This window comes from Megalops cyprinoides, chromosome 2 (assembly GCF_013368585.1).
Source record: "Megalops cyprinoides isolate fMegCyp1 chromosome 2, fMegCyp1.pri, whole genome shotgun sequence".
NCBI lineage: Eukaryota > Metazoa > Chordata > Actinopteri > Elopiformes > Megalopidae > Megalops > Megalops cyprinoides.
In genome coordinates this window covers 69707995-69730828 of record NC_050584.1, presented here as the reverse complement: position 1 = coordinate 69730828, position 22834 = coordinate 69707995, and the positions used below count along the sequence as shown (strand labels likewise).

General features: G+C 43.7%; 1 pseudogene; it reads right to left on the bottom strand.

The window, feature by feature from the left end:
- Window positions 1–9192: 9192 nt before the first annotated feature.
- Window positions 9193–22834, bottom strand: part of LOC118773783 — a 146080-nt pseudogene continuing 132438 nt past the window's right edge.

Here is a 22834-nt window from a genome sequence, read left to right as displayed (position 1 = left end):
CTCTCCCTCTGTTCATCTCTCTCTTTTTGCCCTTCATTCCAAAGTCCCTTGTCTTCTGCATTCCTCACACCATCCTCCTTCTCCATCTCCTCCTTCTGTTTCTCCCCACCTTCCTCTTCCTCCTCCTTTATGTTGGATAGAATGTCTATCTCCTCCCTGCTCATCCCATATCCAGTCTTCCTCTCCATCCTGTCCTCTATGTCTTCACTTCTGTTCAGACCAGATCTCAGCTCAACCCCTGTGTAATCTCTGCTGTCCATCACAGATTCTGTCACCTCTTCACCTGGAGAGGCAGGGCTGGAAAAATACTTGGAACCAACCACAGATTCTGATTGGCTATCAGAGTCAGTCAGTTCAGCTGAATCATCAACTTTTCCAAATGGTGGGAGGGAAAGTGAGGACAGGATACAGTTGTTGGAGGGAAGAGTTCCTGAAAGAGAGAGAGAGAGAGAAATAATTCATACTTTGTAATTATCTGCCTCTTTTTTTAGCCTTCATAGCTTCAGGTTTTTGTCATTATGTGAAAAAAATCAGATCCACAGGAACAAAGGGACATAAAAGCATTGTTTAAAATAAGGCTCTCAGTAAGTTTGCTCTAAATGGTTCATAATTCAGTCATATGGAATGAGCAAGCATGTTGTGTGAATATAGTTATGTGCTGTTGGGATTAAGGTAAAAATAAAAATTTAAAACAATAATGCTCTGGAATTTAGTACCATCTTGATATTTAAAACTATACTGTCACACAAAGCTGTGGCTCAGGCTGTAAGTGAGCACTTTCCTGCTTCCACACATTAAACTGTTTGTGCATCACAGAGCCAGGTCTGGTGCTGGAGTGGTTTATCCTCTAACAGAGGCCTACCATTCCTGTCCCAGTGTCCAACACATCTGTGGTGCTGGAGTAGGGTCTTAAGCTGCTGTGGGTCAGAGACAGATTGCACACACTCCTCCAGGACAGAGGGGGCAGCACCGAGCCATGATACAGTCTGAGGGAAAGAGACGTGTTAGTTTTATCATCAATTGTTCAATGCCTGAACCATTTCTTTGAAGAATGAACATGAGAATGTGTTTAAATAAGGTAAGAAAAGAGGCGTTTAAACCCTTCAGATGACTGACAGTGTGGGAGCAGAAGCTCTGAAATGCAGCTCCTTCATCATGGCAGAATCTCTGCAGGCCTTTGGCCTCTGCTGGGGGTGGCTGTCCAACATGTGTGTAAGTGTGCTCTTACTCCTGACATAAAGTAAGTCTGAGTTTGCACATTTCTGCATTTAAAAATGTATTGTGATAGTATCCCATCATTATACTGTCTTGGGATACCGAGACAGTATAATACTGTGATACCGAAAATTACCTTCACTGGAGGGTATTATGTTCTTGGGGTTAAATGAGAAGCTAAATGTATGAGGGAAAGGTCATTCTTCCATCTTAATAACAATCAGAAAAAAATTCTTCTACCACAGGTTTTATATCATGGTTATGAAAACCATACCATACACTGCCTTTATATCCCTTTGTGATGGCAGCGCTGTATAACCAGGAGATGCACCAGAATCACCTGTTTCCGCTGTAAGGTGCTGTCCAAATGCTCTGATTCCAGTGGTCAGTTTGCTTCTTTACATACTCACTATAACAGCCACTTGAAACAAGTTTGTTCTCTTATCTAATCTATGAAACAGATCACACAAAAAAAGACTGCCCTGAAAAGGTCTGCTGATATGTTTTGAATCCGTAATGAATTTGTATGGTAATTTACCAACAAAAGGTCAAATTTGCCAAACTGAAATATTCTGAGTGTGCAAACGGATGAAAGAACAGACAGATAGATGTGCACTTAAGATACTGAGGTCAAAATATGCCCTCCAGCTACCTGTCACAAAAACAGTAACATATTTGTTTGATGGACTGTTTTGAAGTTGCATGCTAAATTATTGCCATTTCCTTGACATCCTTATGAAGTGATTTTGTTAAACCATGACATCAGCCTGTCAAACTAAGCTGAATCATTGACTGAATCATTGACTACATTAAGAAAATGTATACGTAAGTATAATAAACTTAGTATCACCCTTAATGCAATTACAGTTCGTGGGAGGGAAGGAGGTCAATCTTTACTGGTAAAGAATGCGGATCACTTTTACCCCTAGGTCAAAGCTTAGTGAGAATATATGGACACATTGAGAGGTGAGCTGGCATCCCCAGCAGGTCCAGGTGTGATGCAGTGGGGTTTTGTCTCCTTACCTGTTTGAGGTCTGGTACTGGAAGCAGCTGCTCCAGTCTGGAGAGGAACTCCCACACCAGCATCTGCAGAGCTGAGTCATAACTGGGACCCAGCTGCAAGGGGAGAGAGAGAGAGAGAGAGAGAGAGAGAGAGAGATAGGGAGGGAAAGAATGACCCTTTAATAATGAGATAATGTTTACTACCAGAACTCTGCAGTGAAACCTGCCCCACTTTACATGGACTTGAGTGTCAGACCTGGAGAAAGTGCTCTTTCTCAGCTGGGTCTTTCAGCAGGGTTTGGACCAGCTCCACAAAATCAGCTTCTGACGCCTCCACCTTCACATCAGAGCTCTGCAACACAGCACAGTGGTCACACACACAGCTAACACACTGTGTAGGGTGTAGGGGTCCTTTTCAACTTTTTTCCCAGAAATTCCAGGATTAACTGAAATGTAAATGTCTTTTTAACATAAATTTTCTTTTCCAAATTGTGCTCCTGAATGGAAAAACATAACATTACATTCATTTAGCAGATGCTCTTTTCCAGAGTGACTTCCAGCACCACAGAGTTGAAGGAGTTACAGTGTCAGACCAAGCTAATAACACTCCCAGACCAATGACTGTGAGCATAACACTGTTAGAGCCCTACCACAACTTAACTTGTGCAACCTGCCTAGACAAGGGAAGCCAAGTAGACTACCATACATCAGTCACTAGATCACAAAACCCAAAACACATCGCAATACTACATGTAAAACAGATAGTAAGTTCTACAGGTAGCTGTTGTTAGGGAGCAGGGATTGAGGTGGAACACAGATGCAGTCTGAGGGTCTTTATTCGGTGATTCCGCTGTCCTAAACCCCGTCAGGATGGCACAGTCAGCTGGCTGCAGAATGTAGTGAAAAACATAAATCACACTTTTCAATATCAGCCCCCTTCTCTCACCCTCGCTCGCAGTGCCAGAATCAGCTGGTTCCTCTGTCTGTAACTCAGCAGCTCTGGGACTGCCTCTGTCACCAAAGTTACAAACTCCTCCAGTTTCCCATAATGCATTATGTCTCGCTGCTGCACCACTTGCCACATGGCTGCAGAGAACAGTCGTAGAGGGGGAACCAAAAGGCGCAGGGAGGAGAGAGGAAGAGAGGGATCTGCAACAGAGAGAGAACATAAGGAATCTACACACAAACAGGAGCACCTCTGACACATCTAAAGCAGCACTGACTTCAGTTACCAGCATTTGGTCCTGGTTCCACAACCTGTTTGCCCCCAGCTGCAATTTAGTTACATACTCAATATTGCCTTCAACAATCTCGGTCCATACTACAAGATATGCTGACAACATGAATAGTTATTGTTCTAAGAATTAGTTATGTATTTTATACTGCTTGTAAAATGTCAAACTACTGGAATAGTGGAATTGTTAAAAGTCTGAAACAACGACGACTAAACCAAAGCAAGACAGACATTGTCTAAACTTCTCTAACTGAATCTAGTTGACACTAAAGTAACTGGAATTTGTAATTATCTCATAATTAGAGGCTTATGTGTGTATAACTGCTCAATACGCTATTTAGAGGTCCCTTCACCAGGACACTTATTTCTAGGACAATTTGAGTGTCTCTCAACGATATTGACTGAAGAAAAACTTGAATGAAATGTATTTACTATGGCATTTTTGTTATTTTACAATGCCCTCCTCTCAAAACTGACCACTCACACCCAACCAGAGCCGTTTTAATGAATGTTTCTTTCATGTGCAACACATTCAAATCATTCTGAAATGCTGCAGAAATCGAGCGCACAACACTACTACCAGCCAAAAAGCGTTTTATTCGGGTTTGGTCCGCAAACACTCCTCTCCAGGTGACGGTGAAACGGCTCGTCTCGCATTCTGAGCGCATTCGCAGCTGCACTGAAAGCGCACTCGAAAGGAGGCTGGATGAACGAAGCAGGCCTGACCCTGGGCTAGTAATTCAGGCAGAATTGTTTATCTCCATCCACAAGAACATTTCGCCAAAGGTGACAGTGCTCTTCCAATGAAGATAAAATGTACAAACCCCTTTTTCCTCTCCCCGAAGAACTTCGTGCTTCCATCACTACGCTCCCGTAACAGCGCGTTTGGGCAGCCGGATGTAGCGAATGCACAGTTAGTAAGCGCTGCACCTTGATAACACTATTTAAAAGCTGGTGTACTGGCTACATTTTCCGAGAAACCTGTGTAAAACAGGCCGCATAGCCTACGTTTATAAATACTTCAAGTTAATAAAATTACATTTAGGCTAATGTCAGCAGCCATTTCAGCGAGAAGACGGTGGTATAAAGGTATTTGATTACGGTTGTACTGCACATTTAGTCAGATTTGCAGCGGTGACACTCAAGCAACGACGGTTTGAAGGCACATACTTCCGGTGCTCCTTAGGAGCGTGCATTTCAAAATAAGAGTGAACATCTCATCGACTGAGGCCACTGAAGGAGAAGGTGTGATTGTACATGTTTGATGCACAGTTACCCTGTATTATTAGTTTCAAAAACTTGATTTACCATTCAACACAAGAAGTCTCCCTCTACCTTCATACTCATTACCTATAGAAGCAGTTTCACAACGTAATTCCCTGACTGTCAAAATGAAATGCAGTATGCTTTCTGCCGTGTTTGTCTTTCTACCGCTGTTTTTGGTTAATGTGCACTCACATTGTCCCATTTCACAAACACAGCACTTCAATGATTTAATGACCAAACTTTTGGTTAAGATTTAGGATTTGTAATGCAACAAGTCTTCATGCTTTGTGTCGGGAGCCACCAATGTTGGCCCCCACTACACCCAGCACAGGTTCCCCAAATAAATCTGCCCGCAACAAACACGGCATCTGTCAGCTCCCCTCCTGACATTAGTAACACTTGACAACAGCATCCAGACCCTGCTGCTGACACTCAATCAGCTAAAATATGTGCACTTATAGCTCCGACCCATATGTGTTGTAGCTAGAACAAATATATTTGCCCTACACACCTGCCCAGCCCCTACGCTCAGCAGTAACATCTCGCTCCTTGCACAGACAAAGGGGTAGGTTCTCGCTCTGCAAGGCAATAACGTTTCTCCTCCATCGCTCCCCAGTGGTGGAACGAACTCCCTGTCCCGCTATGGACAGCTCTGTAGACGCATCTCTCCCCAGATTCTACCTGGACTGACCTGTCACACAATTGCTGCCTGCAACCCCCCCCCAGATCAATGCTGTTATAAATTCCTGTGTGCTTTTTGTGTTTTGTTTTCTTGTTAACGCCTTTACTCTGGCACTTATTGTGCTGTTTGAAGTTGGGTCTTATTAGTTGCCCTATACCCTGTAGCTGTATAAATTAGACCATGTACCATGTCCTCAAACAGACCTTGCTCTCAGCTGAGAACTGTCTCATTGTGGAACTGTACACATCCTGTCCCCGTACTGTCGCTATACTTACTGTATGCACTTTTGTACATCGCTTTGGATAAAAGCGTCTGCTAAATAAATAAATGTAAATGTAAATATTTGAGCACATTCTGATGCTGGATTCAGTGGTGCTTTGTCAGACCTGATGCAGTTATGAAGCTCTTTCTACACTAGGAGAAGTGGCAGAAATTCTCCCCTGTGTGAATTTGCTGCTGTTGATTCAAGTGGGTGTGACCCAAACCATAATGTCCATTCATGTGTTGAAGATACAAGGCAAAATACACAAGCAACTCTTGACTACAAATATCAGTTTGGAGGGAAATGCTGTATGACATTTAGCAGGAATGCCTTCTCTCTTCAGGGGGGAATTTCTTTAATGTGTGAGGTTAATTTGATTATGAATTGAAAATGTTATTAAATGGAATTTTGTATGAAAAACAGATTTATAGAGTTTTTAAGAAAGATTTAAAATATTACATCACCTTTCTACGCATCATGCACTGAAAAATCCATAAGATGTGTGCAATTGTTTGCAAAATGTCATTCATTTGTGACATTATAAAACCTTGAAAAACACTTCCGCGTGGGAATACGCCCAAGGCTGTACCGCTGGATGAGACAAACAATGAGATATCTTTCTTCATTCATATTTCCGGGTCGCAGAGGATGTGAGGATGTAGAAATCAAGGAAAGGATGCAATATGGAAATACTGAAACAGTCTTTGTCTCTTATTTTGAAACTTGAAGTTTGAAATAATCGTCTTAGGTGCATATTTGTTGTATCAGCAACTGTGACCAACCTTGCGGTCAATAGTGTTCGATTGAATGCCATCTTAACTCAAGGTGTTTGTAAGTGTACGCAGCCAATTTCACAGAGGGTGCTCAGAAATTGAAGCACCATCATGCAAACGGTATCAAAGTATCAAAGCTCAGACCAGTAGGCTCAGGGACACTTTTTTCCACCAGGCCATCAGGGCATTGAACTCTCCCACATACATCCAACAACAGACCATCACTGTATTTATTGTGTCCATTATGTGTACAGTGTATTTCTTGTAGTTTATAAATTGTGTATATTCTGTGTACTGTGTACACTGTGTGTTGTGCATACCACTGTCTGTACAACACTGCACTGTTGATGTGAACTATGCACACAAGATTTTCACTCTCCTGCACAACTGTGTCAAGTGATGTGACTATAAAGTGACGGAATTTGATTTGAGGTACGCTCTTAGATACTGTTATCAAGCTACTGGTCTTGCTGACTACATGTGTATTTGATTATAAACATGTTCTCCTGCTCTGCTCAAGGAGTTGTAGCGATGGAAGCACGAAGTTCATCAGGAAAGGGAAACGAGGGTTTGTACATATTATCTTCATTGGAAAGGCACTGTCAGACAGGTATTGCCACCTTTGCCGAAATGTTCGTGTGGAGGGAGATGAAGTACCAGAATGTGCAAACTGCACAGTGTTAGTCATCACCCGGAGAGAAGCGTTTGCGAATGAACTCCGAATAAAACACTTTCTTCCTCGGTAGTAGTGTTGAGCATTTGATTTCTATGGCATCTTGCAATGCTGTGAATATTTCGCACATGAGCAGATCATTCCTTCAAAGCTGGTTTGTAACAGCATTCAGAGGAGGACGCCGTAAAATCTGCTGCAATAAATACATTTCACTGATTGATTTTTCCTTCTTCAGTGACTGTCGTTGAGAGATGGTGAAAAATTATTTTAGAGAGCAGTGTAGTGGTTCGCAGAACCTTTATATGACTGAACAGTCATAAAATAAACCCATTAGAACTCTAATCATTAGATAAAGTATTGGTCTTATTAATTAACTAAATAGTTGACAACTAAATATTGGTCAGTATATTCAGGGGTTGGCATCGCTACAGGAGCTTTCTGTCAGGATCTGCTGACGTGGCCTGGTTTAGAGGAGGCTTTGACTGGAATTATAGACGCATGAAAGGACGATATGACAGTGTAGCATACTGGTTAAGGACTTGTAACCGAACGGTTGCTGGTTCAGTTCCCCATGGGGGCACTGCTGCTGTACCCTTGGCCAAGGTACTTAACCCACAGTTGCCTCAGTCAATATCCAGTTGTATAAATGGATAACATTGTAAAAACCGGTAATTGATGTAAGTCACTCTGGATAAGATTGTCTGCTAAATGCCAATAATGTAATGTAATGAATCTCACTTGACATACAGATGCCACCTACTTAGACATTTTATAAATATACTATGCAGCTTTGCATTAGTTACTGATATTGCACATATTTTAATGATTCCACAATGTCACCAGTTAGACATTTTACAAGCAATAAAAAATATAGAATTAAACATTAGAAAAACAAGAATTCATATTGTTGGAATTATTCGCAGTATGAACAGAAGACCTTGAAGGCCATATTGAATGTGTAACTGAACAGCAGTGGGTGGTAAACAGTAGGCTGTGAAACCAGGAAAAAATGCTGGTAACTGAAGTCAGTGCTGCTTTAGATGTGTCAGAGGTGCTCCTGTTTGTGTGCAGATTCCTTATGTTCTCTCTCTGTTGCAGATCCCTCTCTTCCTCTCTCCTCCCTGCGCCTTTTGGTTCCCCCTCTACGACTGTTCTCTGCAGCCATGTGGCAAGTGGTGCAGCAGCGAGACATAATGCATTATGGGAAACTGGAGGAGTTTGTGACTTTGGTGACAGAGGCAGTCCCAGAGCTGCTGAGTTACAGACAGAGGAGCCCTCTGTCAGACAGACCTCAGGCAGACCCACTGCGAGCGAGGGTGAGAGAAGGGGGGTGAAGTACTTTGTAATTTAACCCTTGTGTGGTGTTCATGTTTTTGTTACTCACCCAATGTTCGCGGGTCTGTTTTTAAAACAATACAGCCATAACAATTTATGTAAAAATACTTGACAGATGTTCACAAGAAATATAAACAGTGTATATGGTTAACATTTGCCTTTTAACTCTGCTACATCACATTTATCAATAAAAGTGCTATTCGTTTTTTGTGATAAAATGTGATTTTTGTAAAAGAAATCAATTAAAATCAAGACATGTGTGGAATAAATCATGTTTACTTTAAACAAATATAAATGAAACAAGGTTTTCATCACTATTGATGTTTATTGCTTTGAACTGAACAAATTGGAAAGAAAAATTTTACATAGTATTTTATGGAAATGATAAATGAGCCCCATTGAACACATATTCATGCCAGTCTACACATCACATGAGGGATAGAGTTTTACTGTGTGCATGCTGCAACTGTATTTCTTGCACTTGATGCATGCGTATGTGTCTTCCTGTCCTTCTTCACATCGTCCACACACATCGCAGTGCTTCCTTTTGCTGCTACCAGCTGCAACCTAGAATGATGAAAACACTTAGTTCAGGAAATTTACTAACATCCCTCTCTCTCTCTCTCTCTCTCTCACTCACTCACACACACACACATAATTACAGCGGGTCAAGGTAGGGTTCTTGGGATATGTTGTCTCCTCTGGATCTGAGGTCTTACCAATGCTGTGCCCAGCTCCTCGAGAAAGAGCCGTCTCCTCTGGATCTGAGGTCTTACCAATGCCGTGCCCAGCTCCTCGAGAAAGAGCCGTCTCCTCTGGATCTGAGGTCTTACCAATGCCGTGCCCAGCTCCTCGAGAAAGAGCCGTCTCCTCTGGATCTGAGGTCTTACCAATGCCGTGCCCAGCTCCTCGAGAAAGAGCCGTCTCCTCTGGATCTGAGGTCTTACCAATCACATGAGGGATAGAGTTTTACTGTGTGCATGCTGCAACTGTATTTCTTGCACTTGATGCATGTGTATGTGTCTTCCTGTCCTTCTTCACATCGTCCACACACATCGCAGTGCTTCCTTTTGCTGCTACCAGCTGCAACCTAGAATGATGAAAACACTTAGTTCAGGAAATTTACTAACATCCCTCTCTCTCTCACTCACTCACTCACACACACACACATAATTACAGCGGGTCAAGGTAGATTGAGCTTAACATGGTTAGCGGACATCCAGGAGGGATGCATGGCTGGACCTGAAAGTTGGAAGGGGAGAAAGAGAACTGTGTGTCATCTGCGTAGCAGTGGTAGGAAAAACCGTGGCCAGAGATTACCTGTGCAAGTGATTTAGTGTAAAGGGAGAAAAGGAGTGGGCTAAGTATTGAACCTTGTGCGACCCCGGTCTGAAAGATTGGCCACTTTGGTAAGATCAACACAAATCCCTGTTTTACCACTGGATTTAAGGAGCACCACCAGTGACCCCTCCTCTCCTGCGTTCTTTCCAGCTCTTCCTGTCCATGAACAGAATTGGGACACAGGGAGGGGTGGTGAGAGCAGAGGCCTCTGTCCCTGGCCTCAGTGGCACTCAGTGAACACAGTGCACATTTTCATTTTGTTTTCAGTTATATTTAATTATCCCCCCCCTTAAATGTGCTGGTTTTGGGGGTGCATAACCAAAGCATGGATCACATTTCCCAGTTCATACACACCCACTCCCATCCGCTTAATCCTTCATTAGATATAATCCACACAAACACAAGTAAATGTCTTTTTTAAAGCCTGGTTTACTTTATTCATCTACTACATTACATGCATTTAGCAAAAGCTCTTCTCCACGATACAACAAACCTTAGAACACAAGAAATTAACTTCAAATGCTAGAAGTAGCAGGTGTTAGGGGGTGGGGATAGAAGTGGAACCGAGATCCGGTCTGTAGAGGTGGGTATTCCTCTGAATCAGAAGATGGCCAGTGATCCTGCTGTCCTGACCCCTGTGGGTAGTTCATTGCACCACTGAGGGACCAGTACAGACAGGGCTCGTGTTCACACATGTACTCATCCATTTCATTTGCACAATCCTCCAGCAGTTTCTGTTTTGCTGTTTTCTGTTTCAGTTTTTGTGTTTGTTATAAATCTGAGCCACAGTGTCAACTTCTGGGTGAATCAAGGCAACAAGACCAATACCGAGTGTCAGCAGATCAGACTGGCTTTGTGCTGCTTGTGCCAAGTTCCTACACGTGTTTCCCTCCAGCTCCAAGAAGCTCAACTGAAGTGCCATTTGAAAATGTCACTACTTTCTCCCCAAGATATCTGAATGGTGAGGTTCAGCACTGTAAGTATGGCTACATTACCAATCACAAACACAGCGAGTTGCATTCTCACCTCTGCTCTCTGGTTTGCTCATCTGTCCAACTACTGGGCAGTGCTTCCTGCTGTGAGAAGGGGCTGTCCCACATTTGTAGAAAACAGATGAGATTGCAGGCAGAGTCCCTCTGATGTCATTTTCTTTTTTCCCTCTCACCTCACTAGGACCCGGCTTTCTCAAAAATATCACTGTGCCTCTTACCACACTAGGAACAGTGGTTAGGGGGCTCCCTTGTATGAGTTCGCTGGTGCTGTATTAGACCAAATGACTGCCTGAAGCTCTTCCCACACTGGGCGCAGTGGTATGGGCGCTCTCCTGTATGAGTTCGTTGGTGTTGTCTCAGAGTACCTAAATGACGAAAACTCTTCCCACACTGGGAGCAGGGGTATGGCCGCTCCCCTGTGTGAGTTCGCTGGTGCTGTATTAGAGTACATGACTGACTGAAGCTCTTTCCACACTGGGAGCAGCGGTATGGCCGCTCCCCTGTATGACATCGCTGGTGCTGCATTAGACCACTTGAGTGATTGAAAGCCTTCCCACACTGGGAGCATTGGTATGGGCGCTCTCCTGTATGAGTTCGTTGGTGGTGAGTCAGACTACCTAAATGACGAAAACTCTTCCCACACTGGGAGCATTGGTATGGGCGCTCCCCTGTATGAGTTCGCTGGTGCTGTGTCAGAGTAGTTGACTGACTGAAGCTCTTCCCACACTGGGAGCAGCGGTATGGCCGCTCCCCTGTATGGGTTCGCTGGTGATGTATTAGACTGACTGACTGACTGAAGCTCTTACCACACTGCGAGCAGCGGTATGGCCGCTCCCCTGTATGAGTTCGCTGGTGCCGTATTAGACAAATTGACTGACTGAAGCTCTTCCCACACTGGGAGCAGTGGTATGGGCGCTCTCCTGTATGAATCTTCTGGTGTTGTCTCAGATTACCTGAATTATGGAAACTCTTCCCACACTGGGAACAGTGGTATGGCCGCTCTCCTGTATGAGTTCGCTGGTGAACTGTCAGTCGGGATTGATATCTGAAGCTCAGCTCACAGTGGGAGCATTGGTATGGTCGCTCCCCTGTATGAGTTCTCTGATGCGTTTTCAGGTATGTCACAGTTCTAAATCTCTTTGAACACTGGGAACACTCGTATGGGCACTCCTCTGTATCAATTTGCTGGTATTTTTTCAGAACACTTGATTCAGTGAAACTTTTTCCGAACTGGTATGCATACTCCCTTGTATGGATTTCTTGGTGTCGTCTCAGGGCTGATTGATATCTGAAACTCCTCCCACACTGGGGGCACGTGTGGGCCCCTGGGGTGCCTGTGTGGGACTGTGTCGGGGTGGGGAGTGTCTTAGGGGGTGTGGGGTGCTGAGGGGTGCTGCTGGGAGGCAGTGGGTTCTCTGCTCCATTTCCTCCAGATCCCAGAATCCTGCTGTACTCCTCTGGGTGAACCTTCTCAATGTGCTGCTGAAGGTTCACTTCTTCCATGTGAGTGAATGGGCACTGGGAGCAGGCAAAGACCTGAGACGCCACCTCAGCTGTCTGCCCTGAAGAGACAGAAGACAGGGGATACACAGATGCCCAGATGATTTGGTGTATACAAGAAACAGTGAGAGAACATACAAATGTATGCATCAGAAAGAAATAAATATATGTGAAGGCAGGTATTAGGAGAGTCAAAATGCAGAGAGCTGCTGTCTGCCTGAGGCATTAGGGAATGCATGGAGCTCTTCAGAACAGCACTGCACATCAGACTGGACACTGCTTTACATCAACAACACTGAGTGAAAAATTAATCACATATTCCTGTCACCTGTTTCTCCTTTCCTGGGAGAGATGACAGAGGATCTAAAGGGGTCTCCGGCAAAGATCCTGTAAAAGGCAAAAAGGCTCATTATTTATTTAAGACTGTTTGCAATGAAGGAGAAAAATCTTTAAAATCAGTTCATGTCTGTCTTCACTCTTACTCTGGCTCTGATGAATCTGGGGGCTGTTTCAGTGGGATCTTGGAGCTGCCAATCATCTCCCTCTTCTGGATCATGACCTGTCCGTTCTGCCTCAGTGAGCCCTCTTCCATCACTGGCATCAACTCATCCTGTTTCCATGGAGATCTCACTCCCTGGTTCCCATTACTGACCACAGGATGAGAAAGTGATGATACAGGAACTGACATCTCTGTGACCTCAAGTCGGCGAATCAGCACTCTAGGCTGTTTGAGAAGACAGGAAGTGACCGGGGGTGAAAGGCCCTCCCCTTCCTGTTGGCTACAGACTGATTTTCCTTCATTCTTCAGCTTTCTGTCAGTTTGGATGGCTGGATCACTTTCATCTCTCTCCCTCTGTTCATCCCCCTCTTTTTGGCCCTCCCTCCAAAGTCCCTTGTCCTCTTCATCTCTCACACCATCCTCCTTCTCCATTTCCTCCTTCTGCTTCTCCCCAACTTCCTCTTCCTCCTCCTTCATGTTGGATAGTATGTCTATCTCCTCCCTGCTCATCCCATATCCAGTCTTCCTCTTCATCCTCTCCTCTATGTCTTCACTTCTGTTCAGACCTGATCCCAGCTCCACTACTGTGTAATCTCTGCTGTCCATCACAGATTCTGTCATGTCTTCACCAGAAGAGGTGGTTCTTAACTTTTTGGAGCCATATGCAGGTTCTGATTGGTTATCACATTCAATCAGTTCAGCCGAATCATCAACTTTTCCAAATGGTGGGAGGGAAAGTGAGGACAGGATACAGTTGTCTATGGAGGGAGGAGCCACTGAGAGAGAAAGCAAGCAAGAATGAATAGATAGATCTTGTCTCATTCAGTGAGAGAAGAACAGATCCACAGAAAAAAGGAAAAGGAACCATTTGAAATAATCCTGTCACTGCCTTTTCATGTTGACCTTAAATGGCTCACAACTTAAAAAATATGTAATTAGACGAAGTCTTGCGTTAACACAGCTCTTATTTCTGCCTTTGGAAATAAGATAAAAACCACAATCAAATATGTATGCATGTTTTGGCATGTTGTAGCATCTTCACAGTTAAGAGTGTGCTGTAAAAGGTTGTTTATATGTGTCCTCTAACAGAGGCCTACCATTCCTGTCCAAGTGTCCACCACATCTGTGTTGCTGGAGTAGGGTCTTAAGCTGCTGTGGGTCAGAGGCAGACTGCACACACTCCTCCAGGACAGAGGGGGCAGCACCAAGCCATATTACAGTCTGAGGGAGAAAGAAGTGTTACTTCTGTCATTAACAGGAGCACTACTTTGCTGTTTGTTTTTTTTTCATATGTTTACATTATTTTCCATCTACCCCAGCTATCCACATTCCATCTAAGAACATCAAAATGTACCGAAAGCTAGATGTAAATTATTCTAATAGGAATATACAATAAAAATTATGTTGTAGCATAGTGGTAAAGAGTAGGACTCCTAACTGAATGGTTGTCGGTGTAGGTACAGTGCCGTCCACAGATTTGTTAATTTGTTATTTTATTTGTTCAACTTTTACGGACAGTAACACATAAACCGCTTTTAATGTGAAATGCAATCTCACAGGAAGTGATGATACAAGGAATATAAACTGGGTACCTCTTCTAGGTGGTAAAATTGTGAAAGAAATGTGGTGTATATTTAAAACGATTATTCTGGATGTACAGCGTAAATTCATTCCGCAAGTGAGAAAAGGGAAGCTGAAAAAGAAGCATCCACAGTGGATGAGTAAGTCGTTACGGGACAGTTTGAAACAAAAAAGGAAATTATTTAGAAAATACAAGTTGGAGAGCTCAGAGAGTAATAAGATTGAATACAGTAATATGCGAGCTTAAGTTAAGAAAAAATAAGGGAAGTTAAAAGGTGTTTTGAAAGACAGATTGCACTAGATGCAAAGACTCTAAACACTTTTTTCAATATTACGGTCAAAAAAGGATAGTTAAGGATGAAATAAGAGGTATAAAAAATAAGGATGGAGTTATGGTTTACAATAACAAAGCTATTGCTGATACACTAAACAGTTACTTTGTGGAGAGTTTCACTAGTGAAGTGTTTTCGCATATGCCTTCAGGTGCAGTCAGTTCTCAGAGACCTATGGAGGAAACTGATTTAAATGATGCAGAAGTACTAGATTACTTCTTCAAAAACTTAAAACAAATAAGGCAGCAGGCCCTGATGGAATATAACCAAGAGTTCTCAGGGAACTAGCAGAAGTGGTTTACAAGCCTCTGACAGTTATTTTTAAACAATCCCTTAAAACTGGAGAAATGCCAGATGACTGGAAACATGGCAGTGTAGTACCTATGTACAAGAAAGGAGACCGGACCGATCCAGTAAATTATAGGCCTGTCATCTTAACTTGTATAGCATGCAAAATACTGGAATCCATCATTAAGGATAATTTGGAATTATTCCTGGAACGAAATGGTGTCTTAACGCACTCTACCAGGTAGCTTGTACGTTGTCTGGCCAACCACTGAAACCTGGTAATGCAGTGCTTCTAACATTGTTGACTCACTGTGGTTTTTGCCTTGTGTTGTACTCTGCCTCACTTGTAGGTCATGATGGAGAAAAGAATCTGCCAAATAATTAAACTGGGATTAAACCACATTTTCCAATACTTTGTCTATCAAGGGACCTATGCAAGGATCTTCTTTATGGACTTCAGCTCGGCGTTCAACACCACCATACCAGAACTACTCCACTCAAAACTTTCCCAACTCACTGTGCCCGCCCCCGCCTGTAACGCCTGGTGCACACTACCAGATTTTCAAATCTTAACCGATTTTAAAAATGTGGGACACCACAGACAAAACGACAGATTTAACTGATATTTAAAAATTTTATTGTAAGAACGCACACACCAGATGATTCAGAAAAGATGCAGGACCACACACGTGGCGTTTATATTAAACTATTTCAGAGTGGCGCTTCCAGGGACTTGGGATCTCACAGAAACTCGCATGATCAAACGTGACTTCAGAGCAAAACCAACACGGAGGCGGACCGCCATCTGCAGCTTGTTGCACTTGTGTGCGCTATGTTTTGCACAGAAAAAAATAGCAGAAAAAGAACTGTGGATGAAGTCATGGCTGAGAAGACAGAGTCAGCATAGCTTATACCTTTTGCAGCAAGAGCTGGAGTTGAGTTGGAAATAAAGTTTTATTATCTCATACAGGGCTAGTGCAGGCTACTGCTACACGCTAACGTTACTGTTATTTGTACACAGGTGGAGGTGTTACGAGTATGCCACATGACGTCAGGAAAAGGGTGCACGGAAGTAAGGGTTAGGGGTCACATGACGTCAGGGTCACGGGTGCATGAACTTGTGCACCTCGGGTAATTTAAACGTCTATGGCGGCAAGCACAGTCGGGGGAATTTGAGTGAGTACCAGCGTACTATATTGTGCGAATTTAGTTGTTGTCTCACTTCGGGTTTAAAAGCAGCTTTAGGTATAAAGTTTGTGAGACGGTGGTGCATTTTTTGTCGAGTTTATTTTCTAGTTTTGTTTTGGTTGTTTTGGGTAGGACGGTGGAGCCGGTCCGACGGTCTATTGCAGACTGGCCGGACCCCACCGTTTTATTTCATTCTTTTGCGCACCGATCTCCAGATCTCCACTTTTCTTTACTCCACATTACTTTCGTCCCTCTCTCAAACCACTCTTTCTAAAACTCCTGTGCACTGCTATCTCTCCAACTATCTGTTCTCCAATCTGTATAAATACTGTTCAGCCAGTTCAACTGCGAAGCACTCGCCGCTGCGTCTTCTGCCCGGCTGGACCAAACTCGGAAGAGTGAGGAGCTGGGTTGTTGTATTATTATGTGCGGAGTATTTGTCCTGCCAACTGCCCTGTGACTGCCTGTAGTCACCTTTGGCAGGAGTCTGGCCGTAACAGAGGGTAGAGTGAAACCTGTGATCATTAGAAATGTAGTCATTTTTATACATTCTCTGACTTTCCACTGCCATAGAGATGCCGTTCCATATTAGACTAATATTACTGTGCTCTGGGCTTGTACGAAGGTTACTGTCAATTGCTGGGTGATGCTTCCCGATCAGTTCGCTCTCATTGGCAATTGCAGGTTTCTGCTCAATATTTCATCACTGTTCCTTTCACACTACAGGATTTGAAGTGGTAAATATTAAAGGTTTGATATGTACGATTAGAAATTGGGGAGCCTCTGATCAAGTAACATTAAGATTATGTCTGTAAACCCCTCACACTACAGGATCACCTGGGCAGTTAATCGGTTCAGACCAGACTTAAGTTGGGAATTGTGCCGTAATTGTCTGGAGGGGCAAATTGGACGCAAAGTCGGACCAATTACCCTCTAGTGTGGGGCCAGCATAAGTGGATTATCAACTTCCTCACAGACAGGAAGCAGCAAGTGAGGGTGGGGAAATTCACATCCATCACCCAGACAATCAGCACTGGTGCCCCACAGGGTTGCGTGCTGTCCCCACTGCTCTTCTCCCTTTACACTAACGACTGCACCTCCAGGGACCCCTCGGTCAAACTCTAAGAACAGTCATCTGTCACATCCAAAACAGGGATGAGTCTGCATACAGGTGGCTGGCCCTCTGGTGCAGCCATAACAATTTAGAGCTGAATATGCTCAAGACAGTGGAGATGATGGTGGACTTCAGGAGGAACCGCCATATAAAGACCTTCCTGGGAGCTATAATATCCAAAGACCTAAAGTGGAAGACCAACACTGCCTCCAAAAAAAGACCCATCACAGGATATTTTTCCTTCACCAGCTGAAGAAGCTCAGCCTGCCAAAGGACTTGCTGGTTCAGTTCTACACAGCAATCATTGTGTCTGTCCTCACCACCTGTGTAATGATCTGCTTTGGCTTTGCCACCAAACAAGACATTAAACTACAGCACACCATCAGGACAGCAGAAAAGATCACTGGAGTTAACCTGCCCACACCGAGATCTTTTCAGTACCAGAGCCTAGAAACAGGCAGGCAAAATCTTTGCTGACCCCTCACATGCTGGCCATCACATGTTCAAACTCCGTCCCTCCACAAGGCGCTTCAGATCACTACCCATCAAAACAAGCCGACTCTGTAACAGCTTCTTCTCACACGTCATCACACTCGAACTGTTAAACCAGCGATGTGTCAACAGTACCTCTCTTTCTGTGTCTTCACAGTGCAATAGTTGCATAACTAACAGTTGTACAGATACACACCCTGCACTCATGTACACTTTAACTCATGACATTGTGCAGAAGCTGTTCACTTGATATACCTTGAACTTGATCCTTCCTTATTCCATATATGTAGTTGTTAGTTGCGTCACTACTCTTCATTGGTGTTGATGTTTTTATCCCTGAGAAATGTACTGCTTTGTTTTCTCCCAATCCCTGGACCAGCCACAACTAAGACTTGCTGAACTCACATATTTCTATTAACTGAAAATCATACTCTACAATAATCACTAGAATTCCGTCCCCTTTTCCTCCCAAAAGCTCCTGTCTGGTTGCACTCTGACTTTTATCACATCCTCCTTGACTGAACAAACAATATCATAATGGTGAAATTGGATATTTTGGCTGCAAATTGAAGCAAGCCATGAAATGGAGCTCTTTCTCAATGACTGAATAATTTACTGAATTTTGCCATTAGAGGACAAAGAGTAAAGTATGTTAAAAGCTTAGTCAGGGTCAGTGGACACATGGAGAGGTGAGCCGGCATATCCAGCAGGTCCAGGTGTGATGCAGTGGGGTTTTTCTCCTTACCTGTTTGAGGTCTGGTACTGGAAGCAGCTGCTCCAGTCTGGAGAGGAACTCCCACACCAGCATCTGCAGAGCTGAGTCATAACTGGGACCCAGCTGCAAGGAGAGAGAGAGAGAGAGAGAGAGAGAGAGAGAGAGAGAGAGAGAGAGAGGGAGAGGGAGAGGGAGAGGGAGAGGGAGAGGGAGAGGGAGAGGGAGAGGGAGAGGGAGAGAGAGAGGGAGAGAGAGAAGGAGAAAGAATGACCCTTTAATAATGAGATGTTTACTGCCAGAACTCTGCAGCGAACCCTGCCCCACTTTACATGGACTTGAGTGTCAGACCTGGAGGAAGTGCTCTCTCTCAGCTGGGTCTTTCAGCAGGGTTTGGACCAGCTCCACAAAATCAGCTTCTGACGCCTCCACCTTCACATCAGAGTTCTGCAACACAGCACAGTGGTCACACACACAGCTAACACACTGTACAGTGTAGGGGTCCTTCTGAGTCATCAGCCTGCCAGTTACATATTCTGCATTTCCCACAGTATCAGTATCGGTTCCAGAGACATTGATAATGGGCCAGTAACACCTCCCCTTCCTCCCATTCCTGCCCCTGTAGTGGTCAGGCTGTGTGCTGGAGGAACCAGCGCTGGCTACAAACTCTGTGTCAACATACTGGATCATTGGCTCATTCCATCTCAAATCAACCAATGCCAATGCTCTTTGCTCTCGGATTTACTACAAAAAAGAAGCATAGAAATATTCCTAAATCATTCATATGAACACACCGGAAGTTGAGGTTGTGGATTACAACTGCTGTTTGAGATTTTACCATTTTAAATTTATTGCTCAAAACGCAATAGATTCTACTATAAGATTCTCCCTAGCGTATAGCATCCTGGAGAGAGGCAACTAACTCATTGTTGTATATTACAAAGGTGGTTTGTTACTGGTATTGAAAAAAAGAACAAGCTCTGAAGCTGGGATATTTGCCATCTTTACAAAAGGTAACAAAGTGCATGAAAAGGCTGAATGCTATAAGTAGCAGAGTTAATTACTTCATATTTTGGAGCATAATTATGTGTTTATATCACTAGCCTTTTTTGTATTGTATTATCATATTGCACTACAGCAGGGGTTTTCAACCTGTGGGGCCCGCCCCCCCAGGGGGGCACAAGCGCCTGTCAAGTGGGGCGCAAGATTAGGAGATTTTTAGGCGCAAGCCGGCAATTAAAATGAAAAAGGAATAAAACAATAATTGCAGTGAACCTGTCATTTCTGTCGTTAATAGCATTTCAATATTCAACTACTAGAGGGGGGTGTAGCAATCTGACTAGTTTCCCTGGCTAGCAGACCCTGCCGTCTATCTTCGGCTATAGAAGAGCTGAGAGCCTGCGTTATACAGCTAGTGAACACGAGCGATTACGCACGTAAAAATGGACCAGTGGCTTACCAAAATGAAGACCAACAATGAAGGTGAAACTGCTCAACTGAGTGATAAAAACAAAGACTGGGGTGTTGTTGCAGAGGAATCCACAGCCGATTCTGACCCCATTAACGCCGATGAGCATCAAGTGAAGAGCTGCACTCAGGACAGAGGCTGCAGAGTAAGGGTAAAGGCCTGGGTGCAACAAAACGACGGAAAATTGATGAAAGGTACATAAAATATGGATTCACATGTATTAAAGTCAATGACAAACCACGCCCACAGTGTGTTTTATGTTCCGAGGTACTTGCAAATGACAGCTTAAAACCTGTGAAACTAATAATCCACTTAAACACGAAGCACCCAACATACAAAGATAAGCCAGTTGATTTCTTCTGCCGTAAAGAGTCAGTTTTGCTAAAAACTAACAATGTCAAAACAAACCGCAGTGACATCCAAATCCCTGGATGCCTCATATGAGGTGGCATATTTGATTGCCAAAGCCAAAGTGCCTCATATGATTGCAGAGACTCTCATTCGTCCACCAGCATTGGCTATTTGTCAAACTATGCACGGAGAGAAGTTAGCCAGCGACATTGCGAAAATTCCACTCTCTGATAATACAATCAGCCGCCGTATCGGTGAGATGGCAAACGACGTTAAATATCGACTAATAGTTCAAACATAGACGGGGGGGGGCATTTCGGACAAAGGTTGAAAACCCCTGCACTACAGGACCGTATTGAAAACAAGATGCCGCATCTTAAGGGTCTTTATGCTCCTAGTTTCTAATAATACTAACTCAAATTTCTATATTTCCAGATCTCGATATCTGGAATGTTCAAATGGGGTGTGAGATAACAGCCCCTGCCCTGACTGTAACCTGGGGAGCAGCAGCACCGCTGTTACGCTAAACTCCTCTGACCCCTCCAGAATGCATCATCCTGTCTCATCACTGCCATTATTTAAACATACACTTTTCACATCTTAAATTACAAAGTGCTTCAGCCCCCTTCTCTCACCCTCGCTCGCAGTGCCAGAATCAGCTGGTTCCTCTGTCTGTAACTCAGCAGCTCTGGGACTGCCTCTGTCACCAAAGTCACAAACTCCTCCAGTTTCCCATAATGCACTATGTCTCGCTGCTGCACCACTTGCCACATGGCTGCAGAGAACAGTCGTAGAGGGGGAACCAAAAGGCGCAGGGAGGAGAGAGGAAGAGAGGGATCTGCAACAGAGAGAACATAAGGAATCTACACACAAACAGGAGCACCTCTGACACATCTAAAGCAGCACTGACTTCAGTTACCAGCATTTGGTCCTGGTTCCACAGCCTACTGTTTACCACCCACTGCTGTTTACAGTTAGAAATTCAATTTGGCCTTAAGGGGTTTGGTCCACATATCAACAAACTGCAAGTACCTGAATTCTTGTTTTAACATTTCGTGTTGTTTTGTTTACCCATAACCTGAGATAAAACTCCAAACTGCTTTAAACCAAGATGAATCAATATCAATCGATTAATAAAATGGTTTAGTACTACAGAGTTTTACACTCTTCCTCTGCTGCAGACTGAACGCACAACACTTTCAGCTAAAATGCGTTAGCTACACAGTTACACGGCAAATGGCTTTCAGACAAATACGTCTTCTGCCTTATTTCATAGAGACTGCACTCCCCGTATGCAGAAGGGAATGCTGCGAGTGTGTTAAAGCGCATTAATGCTACAGCTATGCTAAGGCAGCGGCTGGATGAATTAGGCAGGTTTTTAAATCTCCCTCCCACAAGATCACGCAGGATGCGGTGATGATGCCAGTCTGACAAAGCCCTTCCAACGACGATAAAATGTACAAACCCCTGTTCTCCTTCCCTGAAGAACTTCGTCTTTCCATCGTTACAGCTCCTCCAACAGCTTAATTACAGACCGGTTGACCAGCTATATTTTCAGAGCAACCGCTGTAGCATTGGCTGCCAACGCGTATAAACACCATAAACTCGTACACTTTAAAACTAACAGTATTTAAACCACCGTCAGAAACCGCTTCAGCGACAAGGCAGTGACGTGTTACCGGTTCCCGATTCATTCAGTCAGATTTATTTCCGGGTTACGACCATTTCCGAAACTTCAAAATTAAAGCGTCTATATATTTATTCATTTACGTTGCAAATACTTATCACAAACGTATCATATATTTAACGTGCTTGTAGTAGTGATAAACTATGCCAAAAAGACATTACACAGCGTCATTTAGCAGACACTCTCACCCAGAGCGATTTCAAAACAAGTGCATCTAGAGATGCTGCTATGCATATATGTCTTGTTTGTGTGTGTGAGTGAAATCTGACACATTTGGGCCTCATGCAGCAACATTCTGTGGTGCCTGTCCTCCGGGCTTGGGCCAGGGGGACCAAGGGCCTTCCTCCACACTTCGGTGCCTTCTGGAAATAAATAAGAGTTCTTACAGAGTCTGATGTAAATAAGCTTTTGGTTTATTGCATATGGTGATCAGTCATATACAGCAAACCAGGTTGGTCCGCGGAGCAACAGGTTACAATGCATTCGCAAGCATATCCCCAAGCATTCTGCCCTCCCCTCATCCTGCATCCATCCTTTATGCCTTTTCTCACTCCTCCTATGTCAGACCCCAACTTCCAACTCCTCCCAGGCCCCTCCTTCAAGATCACCCCATCTTCCATTTGATACACCATTATTTAATTTTTAAACTGTTACATTTACCCCGCCTAGAAAATCCCATAAACACCATAGTTATCAATTGTATATTATTCTTAAACATAACACTTCTGAAATTTCCCATTAATTCCACTCCACACCTATATGATTTTTAAACATAATTAAATAATACAGAGTTCATTTTATTTTTAAGCATATATGCCTGGAATATCACCATTATTTCCAGGCCCAC